The sequence below is a fragment of the Otolemur garnettii genome, unplaced genomic scaffold (assembly GCF_000181295.1).
Source record: "Otolemur garnettii isolate 467f Iridium unplaced genomic scaffold, OtoGar3 scaffold00026, whole genome shotgun sequence".
Classification (NCBI taxonomy): domain Eukaryota; kingdom Metazoa; phylum Chordata; class Mammalia; order Primates; family Galagidae; genus Otolemur; species Otolemur garnettii.
The window spans coordinates 8,936,192-8,954,904 of NW_003852421.1; the positions used below are offsets into that span (position 1 = coordinate 8,936,192).

The 18,713-nt window shown below is 44.7% G+C and overlaps 2 pseudogenes; both read right to left on the reverse strand.

Annotated features, from left to right (window-relative positions):
• Positions 1-322: 322 nt before the first annotated feature.
• LOC111724761 lies at positions 323-546 on the reverse strand (annotated as a pseudogene).
• A 5,437-nt stretch (positions 547-5,983) lies between these two features.
• On the reverse strand, positions 5,984-6,427 carry LOC100959646 (annotated as a pseudogene).
• Positions 6,428-18,713: the final 12,286 nt, after the last annotated feature.

Sequence of the window (18,713 nt, forward strand, 5' to 3'; positions counted from 1 at the left end):
TGCTGAGCAGAACATGGAGAGACTAGGTCCCCACCCCTGACAAGCTGCCATTCTCCATGGAACACTGACGGTTCCCCCCGAGAATACTGCAGGCAATTTCACTGACAAGGCAACCTGTGCAAAGTGTCCAGGGGTGAAGGGAAGAAGGAAAAGGAGGCAGAAAGTAAGGATTTTATTAAGGTCTCAGCCCAAAACTATCGATACGTAAACGTTTTTTTTCCAGGTTCATAATTTATTATACAAATTGAGTATCACGTGCTGAGGTGACAGTAGCTTCTCCAGGCATGGGTACTTAACAGATGGAGTACAGTTCAGAGTCCATTCATGTTGCTGTCACAGAGGAAGTTTTTTTTGATCTTAACTTGAAGTGTAAGATTATCAAAGCAACTCTTCCCTATGTGGCAAGTACACAATTCATTCTACCTGTGAGAGTAAAAGAGTTGAAATATTTTTTAAAACCAATGAACTGGAATTGGGCATCTCTTTCTGGACCTGCCATGATTCCAATCTCCCCAAAGCCACAAATTCCACGACCCGTGCCTTTCAATGTTCACAGCCACCTCTTGGTCCAGCTGGAAAAAGCCCTTCTGATACTTAAACTTTTGTATTCCTCTTTGAAATCCTGAGTTCCTAGTTTGTGTGCAATTTTACACATCTGGAGGAAAAAAAACAAACCCATCGGATTCAAATCTAGGTATCATAGTTCATCAAAAGATAACAAACTAAAGATTTTTGTCCATTCAGGTCTTCTGTACCAACTTTTCTTAGGTTTCAAATTCTGAGCTAATGTTGAATGAATAGGAATAAACGAGATTGACTTTTCTTTTTTAGGACGTTTAAGTCTACTGGAGGGCATCATTATAAACAGACTTGTTAAAAGATATATATGTGCTAAATATAGGCGCCATAAGATGTTAAAATATTTCAACCTACAGAATTCGTTTTGGAAAAAATACTTTGGATAAAGTGTTTGAGGTAGGAAGTGAGAGGGCAAAAACTCAAGTAGAGGGTGGATGGCCTCCTACATTGCTTAAAGAAGAGAGTATACATCTTGTTAAGATAAAGGAACTTTGTTTTTTTTTTTCCAGATGTATGGGGGATTTGATGATGTGCTTTTTGGAAGTAGGAGCTATATAAAGAGATGAACTTCTTTGTGTAGTAAAAAGGAAAGGCATCTTAAGTTGACAGGGAGCAAGGATGCAGGAAGGGGAGCCCTGTACAAAAATGTGGCTATGAGAGCATGAAGGTCAAATGACGCTTTCAACATGGTTTGCTGTGTGTGTATATACATCCAGAGAGACTAGGTGTTCGGTCCTCATGAGAAACTTTTTGGTAAAAACAGTGGATATGAATTGTGTGTCTTTTGGAGGAATTTGTAGTTCTATCTGAGTCAGTAGGAGGACAGGGTGAGCAAAACAGCCTATGTGGGCCTCACACCACTAACTGCCAACATTGCTGACCGTCTGGGCTCTGGCAATAGGCTCCTAACTGTCTCTGCCCTTTAACCATGGCTCCCTGGTGGTCTTTTCTCCACTAAGTAGCCTAAATGATCCCTTAAAAATGTAAGGTGAATTGCATCAGACATCCGCTCAAAACCGCCACAGTACCAATTTTATTGAAAACAAAATCCACTTGTCTAACCGTGGCCAACAAGTCCCTACGTGTGCCTGGCTTTGTCTCTGAGCTCATCTCTTGCCACTCCCCTATTCTTCACTCTGCTGTGATCTCATTTTTCTCCTCTTTGTTGCTGGAACACTTGAAGCATTCTCTCATGTCAGATATTTGCATTTACTATTTGCTCTGCTGAGATGTTTTTCCTCTGCCGCCCACCAACCCACCTTTTCTTTCCTTCAAGTCTTTCCTCAAATGCTATCCTCTTGGTGATCCCATGCCTGCTTCCCTCTTTCTTAATATCCTCCATTCTCACCCACAGCTCCTGACCTGGTCCTCTTCACTTCACAGACTTTACATATTTGTTTATTATTTGTTTTCCTTCTGCTACCATGTAAATGCTGTCAGGATGTGGACTTTGTCAGTTGTATCATACTCTATCTCCAGAGCCGAGAATGGTCCCTGCAACAAGATAAGTAATTAATAAATACATATCGAATGAATGATGTTGTACAGGAAGAGACCATAGAGAAATTTTAAATGGAGCAAAAGCAATTAAGCTTCCCTTTGAGGATTCATAATAACAGTGGAGAAACTCTTTGCAAATAATTCATTTATTGAATTATTTTGAAATAATTCAATAAGTATGAAAAATTATTCATTTTATTTTATCTTTGGCTTGGACAGAAGAAGGAAATTAATCAGTAGTGGTTTTTGTTTTATCCAAGGAGCCTTCTTAAGGTGGGCAGAGGGAAGAGAGGAGGTCCGGCTCCTTCCCCAGGGGTACATAATTAGACTCCAGACAATGGAAGTTTCAGCACAGAGAACCCTAAGAAGGCAGCCTAGACCAGTGTGTGTGGTCATCCATGGAAGGCCTGCCTGTCCTTCCACACCCGGTGCTCAGGCCACTTCCTGATCAGTGACCGACTCAGGGCTCTCTAGGCGGGAGGCTGAGAGCACACACTGTAGTTCTGGCAACTCTGGGAGCAGAGCAGAGAATGAAGAGCAGAGAATGAAAGGCAGAGGGAAGGCGAAGACAAAGTAGTGGAGCTAAAAAAGGAGTAGGCAATATGTATGAGAAAAAACGAAGTAAAGCAGGTGGGTGGGATAGGAATGGGGGCTAGAGTTCCCTGCTTCTGCTGTGTCCGAGGATTGCCCCAGCCACCTTCTCTCTTGTTCCTGTACTTGGCACCACCAACCACAGGAAGAAACAGAGCAGTTGCTTGGACCATTTTCTTTCTGGATCAAAGATACTTGGGCCACAACTTAAGACGTAGAAAATAAGAAACTGCACGTGATATGTATGACCATGATAATGATAATAATGGATGCTAATTGTGGAGAGCCTCTTTTTAGTAAGCTTAGTAGAATGCCCCTTCCATAGGTTACCTCTGACCCTGACAACAGCATCATAAGCTGGGGATTACCTATTTTACTTATGAAGAAACTGAGGTGTGGGGAATACTAAATGAGTCTAGAACTTTCTGTTGCTTGGAAACATAAATCTTTGCTAGTTTCTCTCTCCCAGAAGCCCATGTGCAGTCTTAAGCAGAGCAGATAGGTACTCTAATGTACTCTAGCAACAAATTGAAGGAAGATAGGAGAGCTTTATGAGTCTAATTACTTTGACAGTGTGATAGTGTGAGACATTGTACTTTAATACATGCCTGGCAGATTGGAGTTGAGGGAGAGCAGTCAGGATAGCAACAGGATGGGCTCATATGCATAGATCATCCCCTACACCTCAATACTCATGTTAGAATGACAATATTGTGTGGTTAAAAAGTATGAATTATGGGAGGAGGCACGAGGAGGGTAAGGGTTAATTCACAGCTGTTGGGTGCAGTGCACACTGTCTGGGTGAAGGGCACACTTATAACTTTGACTCCATCTATACAAAAACAAGTATTTAAACAAAGCATATACCCTCACACCTTCTGAAAAACAAGTGTGAATTATTAGGCATAAGGGGACTTAACTCTTTGGGGAATGAGGTTCAGGTGTTAGAACTGCAAAAAAGACCCTACAGCTAGCTTTGAAGACAATTGATGGGTGAAAGAAGAGGGTGGAAAAATCTCAAAATAAGAGATTTTTGAGGATGCAAAGATCTATTCTAAAACTAACTCTTGGTCTCTTATCTTAATGGGGCCCAGAAAAATATTCCGGGGCCATCAAAATTCAAAAGAAATTTCAAACACTTATTTTCACTTTTAATTCTTCTAGCAAATTTACTTGGAAAGTTGCTAAAAAGCAGCTAAGTTTGTAACTTCCGTTACACGCTCCTTCAGTATCTTTTCCTCCCTTTCCCCCAGTACCTACATGGACAGGCAGATAGAGAAGGCTCAGATTATTCGGAGACCTTATCACGGCGTGATCAAGGTTTGGTTGCAGTTTGGGATAAAGGGGGAAGCCTGTTCTGCAGTGTTCCGTGTGCACTGTCTTCTGGCCTATCAGGTGAGCACAGAAGCTGCTTGCTAATTTGCCCATTAAAAGATGTGTCAACTAAATAGCCCACCACATAAGAGCTGCCCTGGGCTTCAGAGCCAAGAAGTCAAAACAAACATCAGTGGGGCCCATGGATTTGGGTCACTGGGATCAAAGGAAAAGACGTTTCTTTAGTGCCTGGTTTGTGTTATCTCTTCCCAGGCTGCTGCTCTTGGCGTTGACTGCTGGGAAAGCAAGTAGCCAGACCAAGTTCCTGGCCAAGAGGACCAAATCATTCATTTCTCCTTACTTCGTTTAATTCTTTGAACCATTTATTTATTTATTCATTCATCCACCCCAGCTGGTTTCCTCCTTAACTCTAAGAGTTGGGCCTGAAGGGAGTTTAGAGCAAGTCTGAAAAGGGCATCAGGTGAACCAGATTACAATTGACTTTGCTATTTCTTTGGCAGTAAAACAAATGTTGTCCTTAAGACAGCTGATAAGTCCTTGGCAGGCAGAGGGTCAATCGCTCAGAAACTCCTAACACCTAGGGTCCAATGCTTTCACCTATTTTAGCTCTTATCCTGCAGTCTGTGTAACCGCCTATTTATTTACGTCTTCTACTCAGCAGGAAGCTCCTTGAAGTCTTGTATCCCAGCCCCCAGCACAGTTCTTGGCAAATAGTAGGAGCTTAACAAATATTTGTTGAGTAAATTGCGTGAGATTGGGCAGATTCCCATGATGTCAGCCCATGAGGTCGCTCAAGTAGGCAGCTCCTCTGGAGCCTTCTGAAAGGATAAGAGAGTGCCTTGGGAGCAGGGACTGTGTCTCACCCAGTATCCCTATGCATGGTGTTTGCTTAAGGGAGGAGTGAAGGTCTGTCATTGTTCAAGGTTTGAGAGTAGGTGGGTTGAGAGTAGGTGGGTGATATCTTCTGAGATAGTCCCACCCATCTGCAGCTTGAAAGGGCCTCAGGAGATAGTGTACAGGACTCTGTCGGACACAGGAGCAGATGTTGCTAAAGCCTCCAGAGAGATTCAAATGGGGGTATGTCCTCAGGCTATGCTCTGAGTTTCTAAGCTGCTAGCAACAGAAGCAGACGTGAGGAGTGGCCAGTGGGGCAGAAGGCCAAGGCCCTGTTAGCCAATTTGGGGACAGAAATAACAGAAGCATAGGAATGGCTTTAGCAATAGCACTTTATTATGACTGCAAGAAAACCACCCAGGAAACACATGCCTGACTGTTGATAACTATAAAAACAGGAAATGGACAAAACTAATGATAAGATGAAGGAATAAATGAGTAGCTTAATAGGAAAAATAGGCCCGAGGCTCAAAAATGTACCATGATTTTATCCCACCTAAGACTATTTATTAAAATAAATGCAATACAGACTTAAGAGCTAAATCTGAGAACTAAAAACATATAAGGACTATAAGAAAATAGAAGAGAATTATTTTTATCTGATCTCTTGGATGGGAAACCATTTTGAAGCACAAAAGCAAAAGGAAAAATCCAATTTAATTTCTACACATATAACCCATGTGTATTATATGTAGAGTATAGGTTTCCTTTCCTTCTTTAAGCCTCCATTTCCACATTTTAAACAATAACACGTATGACTGTTGAAATCAGGAATAAACAAACAAAAAATTAAACCAACGTGGAGAAAAAGGTGTGCATTTGCTTTACCACATCTGACATCCTCACCCGGGCAGAGCTGCTGGAGTCACACACACCCCTTAGGTGGACTTTTTTTTAAATGTGCTATTAAATTTCCACCCAGAAACATGCAGATGGAGGATTAAAGAAGTCCAAACAGGTACACAGCACGATTTATCTCCATTGATCGAAACTTTTCTGGTCCTAGGGGTCCATCAAGGAATGATCTGCTCTTTGAGACACTTCCTTTCCTAACTCTCCCGAAGTTCAAGTATGACATCTCTTTTTTTCATTTGTTCAATAAAGTTTTATTTTTCCAAATATACAGTTGGTTAGACCTGTTCATGCATCTTCTCCAGCAGCTGAGGCAGCTCCACCCTTGGTATTTCTGGTGTAAATTACTTGAGCTCTGTGCTTTGAAACCAGTTTGACAAGTCCTCCACTAAGGAGCTCCTGCAGGGCCGCCCTGGCCAGGGAACCTCGAGAATCTTGAGAATCTTCAGTCTCTCAGAGACCACAGCTGGGGTTATAGGCTTATAGTTGGGAACTTCCTTACAGAGTTTGTCATACGTCGCTTTGTCAAATAAGACTAGGTTGTTGAACTTGTCCTAAAGTTTGCCTTTGGACCACTTCTTCTTTTTGGCCTTGCCCCCACATGTGCTCACAGGGTCTTGTCTTTCTTGGCGGACTTTCCAGCATGTTTCTTTTGCTTGTCATCCTTGGGCAGCATTGCGAAGCTCAGAGAGGAGCTGCCTAGCTAAGATGTTCCAAGTATTTGCATCTTGAAAGAAATTCCTCATTTTGTTGGACCTAGTACCCCTCCTACTGGTTCTTTCTATTTTATTACCCTTTTCTAAACATCTCACAGTCAATTTTGGCTATTCATGTTCCTAGCCCCAAGTCCCAGTGGCAGGTGCACACACACACACACACACACACACACTACGGCTTGTCTACCAGTGTTACACCTGGAACACCTATTGTACATTTACTCCTTCATTTCATTATCTCTGCTTGGATTTTTATTGTTTGCTCTTTTCCTTCTAACAGAGGAAAATTCTTTCTGTAGGAACCAATTCTACAGCTCATTTTGTACTTGATCAAGCCTTTCCTGAATCCCTTGGTTGGAGGGGAGCTCCTTAGTCAGCTCCCACCACAGTGCAGCCACAAGTCCATTGTCCCCCCTTTGCTCCCATTAGCCTGCTAGCTGTGTTCACTTCTGACCCTACCCAGAGCTCCCTGAGGGCCAAGACCACATCTAATGAATGTCTAATTCATCTTTGTATCCCCAACTTCCTGCTCAGTGTCTGAAACAGATAGATAAATGCTTGCTTTGTGAATGAAAGAATGGCACTGTGGTGGTTAAACAAAACCTGTTTATTGCCGTCCTCCATGGAAGAGTCTTTAATTCCTTAAGGCAGGGCATGAAACCGTCATCCCTTAGCAATTTTGTCTCTGAGAGAAATAATCCCCGCTTCAAATCACATTTCTCTTGTATCCCATTTTCAACTTTTTGCACACAGGAATCTGATATGACTACAGTCTGAAGCACAGGATTTATTATAAAGTATCTATAAGAAGGAAAATTCTAGCCTATGAATTCTACTTCTTATTATCATATATTTAAAGGTTCAGGAACTTCCAGTTATTTAGAAGTGAAGAATAAAATGCTAGAGGTTTTATTTATTTGCTTGAATTAGTATGCCTATTCCTATTGTTGCAGGAAGACCAGGCCCAACGGAGAGAAAGAGCCCCCAAACACCATAGTTGTAAGAGGAAGGGCTTTATTCATCAGCTGGGATCTTACGGCATAGATTTCCAAATGGCCGCGCTCCCCGACTGGCTTGGTCTTTCCCTCTTTATTGACAGTCAAAAAGTTCCACCCCACAGGTACCCTTCCCACTGGCCAGTTTGAATCAAGTGGGAGATGCTACTCTAGCCCCTACAGAACTACAGGATTTCACAGAACTTGGAAATTTCCAGGTTCCAGGAGGTCAAGCCTTCAAATTCCCAAGAGCTGGAGTCACCCTGGAGAGGGCCTTGCAGGTGCATCCTCGTGGTCTCCTTGAGAAGACCTGTTCTCCCAGACCTCGCCCTTCTCCAGTATCCTCTCTCACTATGACAATTATTATATTATTCCTGAATTCCGAACAGTAACCAGATTATGTTTTTTCTTTTCTTCTCTCTTTTTTTTTTTGAAACAAGAGTCTTACTATGTCTCCCCTCGGCAGAGTGCCATGGCATCACAACTCACAGCAACCTTCAACTCTTGGGCTTAAGTGATTCTCTTGCTTCAGCCTCCCAAGTAGTTGGGACTACAGGCCCCCACCATAACGCCCGGCTATTTTTTTTGTTGCAGTTGTTATTGTTGTTTAGCTGTCTCGGGTGGGGTTTGAACCCGCCACCCTTGGTGTATGTGGCTGGTGCTGTCACCACTGTGCTGAGCCCCAGATTACATTTTTAGTGAGTAAAATACCTCACAGAAATTGGCTCAATGCATGCTAATAGGCTGCTAGGTTTTCTTCCTTCCTGGAAGGCCACATGTTGAAGTCCCAACCAAGAACTTTTCATAATGTGAGCGGTAAAGAGTCAGTCTATCAACCAGCAGTTCCTGGTAACTTGTGTCAATGGTTGTCCGGTGCCGGATGCTGCCGAGTGCTTGTCATCTGTTATCTCAGATTCATTTTTCACAGCAGCTTTATAATACATTTATTATTATCTTTGTTATTAGTATTTCCCGGTCATGAAAGTGAGCCTCAGAGAAGTTAAATCGCTTGCCATCACCCACCTAACTAGGCAATAGAGAGGCGCAGCCAAAGCTCTGCAGACCCCACAGCCCTGGTTCACTTCCTTAGATCCCCTTATCTCCTGAGAGTAGAAGTTTGACAAGCCAAGTAGGGGCGATAGTGGGTTTTTATCAGAGCTCTTCAAGGCTCTTTAAAATACTCTACTCACAATGCAAAAGCAAATCTCTGACCTTCCAGGCTTTCCCCTTTGGTAGACTGACTAATTAAGCGTCTTAAGGATTCCTCACTCCAAGACCTGCTGGTAGGAACAAATCTCAGAGGCTGGAAGAGAAAGGGAGGGAAGAGAACATCTGACCAGTCTCCTCGGAGGCTCCCTGGGCCAGGAAGGGGCTGCAGATCCGGCTGGTGCTGCAATTCCCTCAGGGCTTTGGGTTTGGGTTTTTTTCAATAGCCCAGATTTTTCAACTGTCCCATTTTCACAGATCAATCTTTCACTCTTTGTTGCACTCAAAAGTTCCTTATTTGTGTGTTTCTTCCGTTTTTTGCTTTTTTAGGATGGAATGAGGAAAGGCCACAGTCCGGGCTTACCCCCAGGTAGGTCAGAGGCGGTAACGGGAGTTCCTTCAGGGCAGAGCCGGGCAGAGCCTGGCAGAGGGCCGGCCTAATCTCAGAGATACTGACAAACAAATACACGAAGGAGGAGCTTTTCCTTGTGGCCGTAACAAGAGAGCAGAGAAGCAGCTGGAAGTGAAGAAGTCACTGGAAACTGATCCTGCTGTCACACAGCCCTGCGGGCCTGAAAGCTGGAAGAATCCAGAATTCCACCCGCTCTGCACAAGGTGGTAAAAATCACCTCCGACCCAGTGGGGAGGAATGTAGGGTTTGTCTCCAGACCTTCATGCCCTGCCCCTGACCCAAACAGTGTTGCAGTATCGGTTGTATTTTCTTGCAGGGAAAATTCACCTTTTGACCAGCGAAGTAGGGAAATCCTCTCGGACTAATTGAGTGTTGAATGCTTATTTCCTCTTGCAGTGGTCTATTGCATATATTTTTCTCTTCCCAATTATACCTGATGAATTATGTATTCCAACAAGCCCTCGATGAGGCCCCTTCCCATTCCCAACACTGTCAAATGCCAACTGTTTGGCTTCCTGCGCGTGTTTTGCTCACTTCCTTTCCCCAGGAAGCTCTGCATTTGGGCCAAACAAACAACACTCATGTGCTATTCAAGCTCGAAGGAACGCTAGAGAATCACTATAATATGAACAATAATAACGAAGATGGAGTGGATGCTTGCTGTCAGCCAAGACTTATGTTAAAGTTCTTGTGTTTTATTATTTCATTTTGACCCCATAATAATCCTAATTATCTCCATAACGGAGGAGAGACTAAGGGGCTTAAAAAACTTTCCCAAGTCCCCCTTCCAGCCCATTGTGGCAGAATCATTGCTTAATACTTTTTCACCCTCTGGATGTAACAGTCACATGGAGAAGTTGATTGGCCGCCTAAAGTCGCTTTGTTCTGTTGTTAAGTGACTGAAGCCCACACCTCTCTGAAATTTAGAGCAATGAATGTGTATACCGTTAGATGCCTCCTAAGGATGGGGCAACATTCTGAGAAATGTCGTGTTAGACCATTTCGTCATGTTGTGTGATGCCGTAGCCTGCCATGCACCTAGGCTGCGTGGTGTGCCCTGCTGCTCCTGGCCTAACCCCTGTATAGCATGTTACTATACTCTACATTGTCAGCAAATGGGACACTGTGGGATTTATGTATCTAAACATGTCTAAACATAGAAAAGGTGCCGTAAAAATACTGTGTTGTCATTTTACAGGACCACCTTCTTACATGGCCGGGCATTGACTAAAATGTTAAGTGGCACAGGGACACAATATGGATCTTAGGCTGACATGAAAAGGCTGGGGACACTGTCTGGCTCCTCCCATAACTGGATCACCCAGGTCACTCCTTCAAAACTGTCGAAGTGTGGGAAACTGATTTTCACAGCTGATGATGCCAACAACACCCCAGTATCCATTCACTCACACCGGTACTTACTCACACTAGAGAAGTTAACAAATAGGACTCTTCCTCAGCCCTCTTACACGTCCTTTCCTCTAACCCTTCCCCGGTCTGCTAAAAATAATTTTGTCTTTGCTTCTGCTTCTCCAGGCTAGTAGGGAAAATGCAGTTTTCCTTGGTTCACACCTGGCTTTTGTGATGCAAAAAAGAAAAAAAGCGTGTTGGGAGTGAGGATTAATGGAAGAGGTTCATGAAAGACAGCAGGTGTAAGGCACCTGGAGAGAAGAGGGCAGGGACTTCAAGAAGGGCTTCTGAGGGTTGTGAATCCCACCCTCCTGAAATGTTTCTCAAGAGATGCACTAGTGATTGCAAGGGCTTTCCTTTTCAGTTGGTGAGTACCCATTGTTCCTCTGAATAGGAGAGCAAGTCAGAAATAGGTCACACAGAAACTTGGTTTTTATATGAGTTGCTCATTCATTTTATAAGTGTTTACTGAACACCTATTTTGTCTTAAGGATGCAAAGATAAACACGGAAAGAGCTCTACCATTAAGAATGCTATAAACAGGTGCCTACGCTCCTACTTGGAATGATTGCTAGACCTTTGCCCATTTGGGCTATGTGCCAGGAGATCTGAATCCAATAGGAAACAAAACAAATTCAAAGTCCTCAGTTTGGGAGGGGTAGACTGTAACCCATAATACTGGAAGTGAGCTGAAAGCCAACTTAATTTAACTCCATATGCTTTACAAATAAGGAAACCAGAGCCCAGAGATTGAAGTAGCTTGTCCAGGTTCATGGGGCAAGAGGATCCCACAGGGTCCAGGGAAGAGTGTTTACATTCTCAATACCTCTTCACCTACCTCTTCTCACAGTGGGCCTCCTAGAGGTTTCTGGGGTTGAATCTGGGGAAAACTGTATATAATCCCATCTCACTGATTGATATTGGAAGGGGCAAGAGTTGTCAGGGGCTGGGAGAGGAGCTGGGTGGAGGCTAGAGGGTGAAGAACAGTGCACTGTCGCCATGGTGAGTGAGCAATGCAAGTCACAGCCCTCGAGTGGGGGTGGAGGGCAGGGCCTCTTGGGTCCTCTCAGGTCCTGTCTCCCCTTGGATCCTGGCATTGGCACCCCCTCTAAGTAGGCCAGTAGACTCTGCTCATTCAATTTACCTTTTGTTGAGGGCAAAGGGACAGAGGGCTAGAGACACCACACTGTTCTGAAGAGCACAAGTTCACTGCCTGTCTCCACAGTCCTGCCAATGGGAGTCCCACACATTGCCTGAAAACTGACACTTGGAAAGATCAAAGGCTCATCAGGATGACAGTTCATTCTCATGATTTATCAGATGTTTGGGTTTGTCTGGGTGAGGAAATAAAGGGCAGTTCTGCTTGAGGTGCCACCAAAGTGCTGCCTGTGTGGCAGTGGCACTTGAGAGGCGGGATGGCTGGATGTGGTCCCACTTGGATGGCTGGTCAATGGTGTTGTTCATTTGGCAGATGGGAAGGTAGAATTCCACTGGGTGATAAATCGTCCAGTTGACCTTTTTCTGTCAACCAGTAGCAAGCCTGCCACCCTCCCACAGAGCAGCTTCGTCTCTGGAATGCACTGTCAAGACAAGGGAAGAATCAAGCGGGGCAGACTGTGTTGTCACCAGTGAGTCCTGGGGGCTTTGGGGCTGTGGAGGCCTGGCAGCCTGAGGGGCAAGCAGGTACTTCTATCAGAACTGGTAAGCAGGGTGAGGGCCACGAGGTAGCGGAGGCTGGGCTTGGGCTTCGGGTCCTGGTCACCTTCACCTACTACACAGGGGCAAATGGTTCTCTGGGCCAGTGTGGACGCCTGTGGCCCCAGCCTTTCCTTCTTCTCTCCCAGAAATGCAACCCAAGCTGAATTTACTGTGTGATCTTGAAAAGCTGTTCAACTTCTCTGACACTCTGTTTCTTCATCTATCAATAATTTTCTCTGTCCAGACATAACAGACCATTTTGGTCTCCACCCTCTGTCCCCATTCCCATCAGAATTTCTGGGGACTTCTATTTAAAATATGTATTCTTGGATCCCATGCCAAGAACTTCTGATTTAATGGGACTGGATGGGCCCGGGTATCCAAATTTTTAACATAGCCCCAAGAACACTTTCACTCATTTCTCTTCTCTAAATCCATGTCTCACTGTGTTGATGTCTAATTATTTCACTCATATATGCCTGTCAGTTTTGAGCAGCGTGTAAGCTCCAATAAATGTTGGCGCCGTATATTTTTTTTACTTTTCCAAAACCACCCTGCAGTGGAGGGTGATTGTGAAAGGACATGAGGAAACTTTCTGGGGTGGCAGGAATATTAGGGGTGTAGGTTTATGTTGGCATATACAACTGTCAGCATTCATTGCATTGTAACATTAAGAGCTGTATGTTTCATAGCCTCAAAGTTATATCTCAAATAAATTAAACTTTAATAGAAAAATCGTAAAAACACCTCAAAATTCTCCTATAGATAACACAAAGGCATTTGTCATGCATCAGAAATGCTTTGTTTGTGGGACAGTGTCAGCAGTCATGAACGATTTCTTTCTAAATTAAACTACTTCCCACCTTCCCCACCAGGGGCAAGGCAAAGCCATCTGTAGGTTCAGCAAGTGGAGTGGGGACAGGCCAAGGCACCACTATGACTCAGGGAAGCTGCCCGGGAGAAGCCGTCTGTCCCCATCCTTCTCTCACTACACAGGCCTGAGGCTTAAACTTAAGATTTGTAAACAAGCAGTCCTGACTCCTCTTCCCTCTGCCCCACCCTCGGCTCTCATCACAATTAAACTGTGAAGACTGCTGAGGCTTCATTCCAGACATTTCCTAAAGTCTGCTTTCATAAGTCAAAATGTGCATTCATTCATTCATTCATTCCACTTTAATTCAGCGTCTCTGTAGCAGGCACTGGACTCGGCACTGCAGTGGCTGAGAAGAGTGACCCACAAATTCTGTGTTTAGACCCTCATGGGCAAGTGAGGGGCCAGCTAAGTCAATGTATGGTCTTGGGACTGGATTTGAACCATCTGTCTCCAGGTCCAGTGAGCCTGTGACCTCAGAGGAGGGACACAGCACTCATTACAGGGTGGGGAGGGGCACATGTGGGGCTGAGGAGTGCAGGCAGGTGGTGGTGGTGGGAGCGTTCTAAGAAAAGTTGGGGAAAGTGGCAAAAGAGGCCTTGTAAAGGGCTAAAACAGGAATTGTGCCACGTGTCGGGGAGTCTGGACTTTATTCTAAAGTACCAACAGGTCTTGGTTTTATTTCTTTAAATACAGAATGACAAGCTTTGTATTTTATTTTCCTCTGTTTTGTTAACCTAACGAGGTACGCGGCAATTTCTCGCACTCACTCCCACCCCACAGTGGAGATGGCCCCGAGTCTGGGGCTGGACACCTTGGGTACCTCCTTCCTCTCCACTCCTCCTCCAGCAATGAGGAAACCCACAGGCTCTGCATGTGGATCTCAGGTTCTTCCACTGTCAGCTGAACAGCTGAGTCCTTATTGCCCACAATTATACCTGGAACTCCTAAACTTCTTACCATTGCTAATGACTTCCTCGCTGGCTTGTTAAATAATAGGTTCCACCTGTTTAACCAGCTGGAATGTACGGTAACCTTGCACCCAACCCAAGGTGGTTTTCTTGGCGACCTCAACCACACCAAAGACAGCTGAGAGTAACATTTCCAAATGTACAAAGTCAATGTCATTAAACTCACAAGCTATACCTTACTGTGAAATACCCGGATCTTTAAGCCTTTATTTGGCGGCCACATAAACAGCATGTTAAACGCAACCTGAATGAGCGTGGTATTTCCCATTTTCAGCTTATTCAGGCAGATTAGAAGTGACAGCTGAAAGTGAGGGAAAGACACACTCCATAGCAAGTAGCAGGAGAATTCAAAGGCACAGCCACCTGCGGCTATTGAGGAGAGGAACAAAAAGTTTCAATACCTCCCTTCACCCTTGGGACCATTCTCTCCAGTGGAGCAAAAATTTTCATTGTTCCAACAAAAAAACTATTTTAACAGTCATCATGTTAAAGGCTCCTCACACTTGGTACTCTGTTTAATTAATAAGGCAGGTGCACATGTGGTGTGGTTCAGAAAAAAAAAATCTATCTAAATGCTTATAAACTAGGGGCAGTGGCTCATGCCTGTATCCCAGTGACCCCAGAGGCTGAGGGGGGAAGATCACTTGAGGCCAGGATTTTGGGATCAGCCTGGGGAATAGTGAGACCTTATCTCTACAAAAAAACAGAAAAATAGCTAGGTGTCGTGGCAGGCAACCGTGGCCTCTGCTATTCAGGAGGCTAAAGCAGGAGGACCAGAAGTTTGAGGAAGAGCAACACCCCTTCTCTGAAAAAAGAAAAGGTTATAATATAAGCCTGTTTGGTGTGTCAGGGATCATGTTACAATTACCTCGAAATTTTATTCATGAGGACTATGTCACCCTCTAACAATACAAACAAATGGAGCAGTTTTGTGTTTATACATTACACTGTAATTAGATGCTGTAGCTAATGGCCTTTCCAGCTAACCATTTAGAATAACTAAAGGCAAATCTAAGGAATAACTAAGTACCAAACTAAACCTTTTCATTTCCACAATCTCAACTTTCCTCCATGGATAACAAGGTACTTGGAGAGGGCTCCTTTTATAAACACTTTTTACCCTAAGGGTGAGTGAAGTTCAGCGAGGCTGAGACCCAAGAGTGTCTCCCGACACTTGGAAGAAGACACTTATTTGCTCCCTCGGGACAGTGCTGGGCATGGCTGTGTGCTGCATTAGCTGTCCAGCAGCTATTCTCAAGGGAATACTGTGACCCGTCCCCGTTACATTAGCATCCAGGCCAATGAGACAGCCAGCTGCTTTGGGTGAGAATTCCTACACGGATTGTTGCAATTGATCTCAGTATGTGGAAATAATATTGCTGGTCACAGTTCTTGTTGCTATGCAAATTTTTAGCACTAACACATTTTCATAGGAAGAGAATGAGATGACATGTACGTTCCAGGTGTGAATTCAACCCTCCTGGCAATTCCAATCTCAGGAGTCTGCAAATGTAGATGGAGGCTTTAGTTCACCCTATTTGCTGGGCACCTGCTTCGCCAGCCTTCCAGCTGGCTGGCATGTTTGTGGCCTCCCTGTTGTCGGCTGGAGCTGGGGATGTGTTTGGCTTATAGCTGATTGTAACTAATTATTAACTCTGCAGGGTAGATTATCATTTTATGTTGATAGCATTACTGGGGGCTTTGAGATGCCGCAGCTTGATAGAACCTTCTGAGGCTGTTCTCCTGAGGCTCCCAGAAAGCCACCTGCACAGTGGCCTCATACTACGACTGACCCAGTTTCCAAAGGAGGAAAGGCTTTGCAGTGGAGAGCCAGGGGAGCTCCCTCCCCTCAGTCTGGCTTCCTGAGCTAACACCAGGAAGCTCCAGCAGCCAAAATCCTTTAGGCAACAAGGTTCGGGTTTCATATAGGCTGGCCAGTTCAGAGAAGAGCAGCCTGTTCATGTATATTTTGGACCACTTCTTTGGGCTGCCTGAGGGCACCTCGCACTCCGTTGTGCAACCTGTTTGTGGTGCAGAGTTAGGGAAGAACTGCTCCAGAAAGGGTCCAAAAGCAGTTATTTGAGACTATATTGCAAGCCCTTTGGGGGCAGATTCTGTATGGACTCCAGGATGTAAAGAGGAGGTTGGGGGCAAAAAGTAGAGAGAGATGTAACCAAAGAGAGGGACTTCAGTGAGACAGCTGCCCCTTTGTTGCCCTGGAGTGATGACTACTCTAGCACAGGGGACAGGACCCAGGCCCACGGAACACCACTGGGGGTCTAAGAGGCGCGCTTCAGCCCTGTTGCTATCAGGAGTGGTCGAGTGAGGCAAACAAGACTGAACTCTTTCCTAGGAAGCTTGACCCCCTTGATTGTACACACTTGTCATTTGGGGTCTACAATAAAGATCATCGTCTAGTAATTTTTGAGGTTGTTCAAAATTTCTACACGTTCAATGTTAATTAATACAAAAGGCACCAGACCAGGGTAAGCACTGCCGTGAACGTAGCCCACCTTTTGGCAGCCCAGGGCTGATGCTTTGAGCCCTGTGTACCATCGAGGCCACCTCTCTATCCCCTCTGCCCAGCTGTTCAGGGTTTCTCTTCACCTCTTCAAAGAATCCCCAACCCTGGGAAAACAAAGCCTGTTCACAGGAAAGGAGCCCACTCACACTAATAAGGCCAATATATCATCCTTCCCAGCAATATTGGGAGGATTATTATTCTATTAGGGGAAAGAAGTTTCAAGTCAAAGTTTTGAAGGAAGTGGAAAATGTATTGAATGCCTACTATGCTCCAGTTGTCATGCTATGACATAATCAAATTTAATCTTCAAAAGCAGCTCTGGGAGGAGGCCATTCCACGTTCATGTTACTGAGGAAAGTAACCTCTTTGGAGGTGCATAACAGCTACAGCCTGAAACAGCCTCTGGATATAATTGTGAGGCCTCTGAGTCAGCAGAATCCAGGATTCCAGGGCGGCATCTCGGAACCAAGACCAGGAGATGGGGCAGCTGAGCGAGCGAGACTCCGGAGTGCTCGGCCTTTCCCCAGCTTTGGTCAGAGCAGTGCTGAGCGTATTCATTTTCAAAACTGGATTTCAGGAAAGCTTCCGTATTAAGAAATAAACTGAAAAATTAAAAATATTTTCTTTCAAAATAACTTCTTTGGCAAAGGAAATCTTTGGAGGTATTTACAGGGTGTGCCATGGTCATATTTGCATTTTGGAATGTCTCCCAAGACTGTATAGAGAACTCTCCCCACTAAGGCAGCAGCTCAGGGATGGAGATAGAGAACAGATGTGAGATGTGTCTGTGAGGTTGGCCTTCTAGACCCCACTGACCCCGGGCATGATCTTGGACCAATAGCCTCAGTGTCACTGGAGAGACTGTGAAAAATCTGAACTCTCGGGCCCCACCCCAGGTCTACTGAACAGGAGTCTGTGTTTTGACCACATCAGCGAGTGATTCCTATGCCCCTTGAAATTCGGAGGCCCTGCTTCTGATTACTTGCCTGGTGGGGAGGGCAGAGAAAAGAATGTACGATGATATTGACCCTGTGGTCACTAAATAAGGGAGAATGATAGAGCAACCTAAGGGAGATTCTTCTTTGAAAAGAGGGCTTTCCTCTCCCCTGTTTGGTGGTTATGGTAAGGGTCTTCTGGTCCTCAACCTCTACCTAAATAGCTGACGAATAATGTCATTGTTTGTTAAGGTTCTGTGTGCTTTCTTGTTACAGGGCCAGTCCTCAAAGGATGTTATTTCATTATAATGTTGATGAGGAAAGAATCTGGTTCCTAGCCAGGCTGCTGTCTGGGTGGAGTCTGCATGTCCTCCCCAGGTCTGGGTGGGTTTTGTCTGGGTGCTGCAGTCTCCTCCCATGTCCCCAACTGTGCCTGTTAGGTGAACTGGTATCTATCTCCCTGCTCCCAGTGTGTGTGGGTGCAGGTGTGTATGTGAGCACAAGCCCTGTGACAGGGTGGCATCCTGTCCAGGGCTGGTGCCCACCTTGTACCCTGAGCACAGGGACAGGTTCTGGCCACCTGCTACTCTGAACTGGGATAATTGGGTAAATAATTACCTTACTTGTTTTTATTATTCTGTCTTAAATATTCGTATAGCTCATGCTTATTTTAATGTTTAATGTTAGAAGTGTTTTGGCCTTTATTTAGAAATTGATGATGCTTCTGTGACCAGAAATATGCCAGCAGGAACGTAACCCTTGTTGGAAAATCGGCTTCATCATTCATCATTTTGCTGAAAGTGGCTGTTTCCAAGACCGTGTCCATGATATTAAGTGATGACTTTACTGTCTTGTCCTCTTCTCTGCGTACAGATTTCTTCAAGCGTCCCGGGCCACCTTCCCTGCTTTTGAGTGTCCTACTAAATCGGCTTATCATAAATCTAGACTGTTCTCCTTTGACTTTCTTTTTCTTTCCCCATCACTTTCTCGTCTAATGTTTTATTCTCTCTGGGCTTGCTAGGCTGTGGTGCTGGTGGGCTCACAGTGCTCTTCAAAGACACATTTTCATATTAACAGAGTTCGTTCCTTAATTCAAAGACATTAGAGATGGGTCTATGTCAAGCACCCAGTGAATGAGAAAACATTCAGAGGCACATGGTCTGTAAGACTCTCCACCTGCCCCAGAGTGGATGGCCTGTCTCCCACTGCAGTTCCATATGTCAC